This window comes from Pogona vitticeps, chromosome 1 (assembly GCF_051106095.1).
Source record: "Pogona vitticeps strain Pit_001003342236 chromosome 1, PviZW2.1, whole genome shotgun sequence".
Taxonomy (NCBI): Eukaryota; Metazoa; Chordata; class Lepidosauria; order Squamata; family Agamidae; genus Pogona; species Pogona vitticeps.
Window position 1 is genome coordinate 265,648,681 of NC_135783.1, and position 2,138 is coordinate 265,650,818.

The window sequence follows — 2,138 nt, forward strand, 5'->3', positions numbered from 1 at the left end:
TTTTCAAAGTCTTGTATTTTATTAGTTTTGAAGTAGAATTCTGTCTGTCTACCCTAGAAAGCTACATTGGATATACAGTGACTATTGAATTTAGTGTTACAGTACTTGGTTCCAGATAGCTGGCTGTTTAACTCAGTGGTTTAATTAACTGTCTATGGAGCCCAAGGTTGGGACCTCAATTCCTCCCTATGCCATCAGGGAGAGGAGCCAGCTTGGATGGCCTTAGGCAAGCTGCACAATCCCAGGATGCCCCTGAAAGAAGGGATTGATTAACCACTTCTTTATGGAAAACTCTGAAAAGAAACACCGTAAGTCAGAATTGACTTGACAGCATATTAATGTTGCAGTTACCTTTCTTGTTGGCTGTCTTATTTGTAGGCCACCTTTCTCCCGATAAGAGAACTCAAGGCAGCTCTCAATATTAAAATGAATAGAATTAAAAACACAGTAAGATATACATTAAAAAACTATTAAATTATAAAACTGGTTAAAATACAATTGAATAATTAAAAACAGTTCAGTGCTAAAAACTTAACTAAAAATGATATTCAGGGACTCAGTCATGATTGTTAAAAGCCTGCCTGAAAAGATGGGCCTTTAGCTCTCAGTGGAAGGATAAAAAGGGGATGGGCAACCTGACCTTCCAAGGGAGAGTACTCCATAATCAGTGAGCAGCGACAGAAAAGGCCCTCTCTCACGTCTTCATTAACCGTGCGTTGTCAATGGGACCGGGAGGAAGGCCTCCTCCGATGATCTTCTGCACCAGGAAGACTCGTATGAGGAGATATGGTCCTTCAGGTAGCCTGGACCCAAGCCATATAGGTAATAACCAGTATCAGGACCATTAGGTGCTCCTTATAACTGGCCCCAGTCAGTAGTATGGCCTCATTTTGTTTGATGTTTCTGAACCACCTTCAGAGGCAGCTCCAAGTAGAGCACGTTACAGTAATTCAAGTGGGATGTAACTAAGGCATGTGTCACTAGCCAAATCGCATATCAAGGAACAGGTGTAGCTGGCATACCAGTTTTAACTGTACAAAAGCACTTGTGGCCACCATTGATACCTGGGCTGCTACTACTACTTCCAGGTGAATATGATACTCTACCTTCTTGAAGTAGTATATAAACCATAAAGATTATAGGGTACAAACAATATAAGTCACATCTGATGGTAAAGAAGTTTATGAAGAAAAATAATTTTAGTTGTGGGGTTTTTGGGCTGTTTGGCTGTGTTCTGGAGGACATGTTCCCTCCAGAAAACGACCAAACCGCCCGAAAAAACCACAACAATCATCAGATCCCAGCTGTGAAAGCCTTCGAGAACACAAAAATAATTTTCTCAAGCTGCTTATGAAAAAAAGTTTAAGCTTACTAGTTTTCTTCAATAGGATTTCATTTTTTTCATGAATCATTTAAATCTTACTCGTAAATAAGGTAGACCTGTTTAATCACTTGTTGAATGGTGAGTCAACACTTAAATGTGGTTGAGTCTACTCTAGTTGAGATTACTAATAGGATTCTGACCAATATGTTGTAAAGTAATTATGACCTTGAATACTTTGATATGTGAGGACCTGAGAAGTACTTCTCAGTATGTGATCCTACCGATACAGATGAAATGCTTTTTGTTAAGAAGTCAACATACACACACAGTTTTCCCGCCTACATATTCCAGATTTCTTCCCTATAAATGAGTTGCAGGCACAGCTGAATAACTTTTGCATGGGAAAGCAAATGTGCAACTCAGCTTCTGTGATTCATGAAATGATTTTCCAATCCAATAAAAGCAGAACAGAAACATGGCAATGTGATCTGAGTAAATGAGACATTCAAGAAGTCTGAATGACTCAATCAAAAGCACTTGTGATCACGGTGTTCCTTTTCTTATTGCTGAAGTAACATGATTTGCTTGCCACCTCTGACATGGAATAGTTGGTCTGCTGTGCACTGAATCTCGTTTCTGGCTATCCTGTGTCCAGCTCTCAGTGGGGCTCATTTGTAGAAACAAAAGGAATGAGACTTTGAGGCAGAATGAAACTGTATAGTGGGATGTGCTCTTATAAACAAGAAGTAAAGGGAAACCCTTTGACAAATTATTTGCCGCTAGAACCAGCGACTTAGCTTGTTCATTATTCATT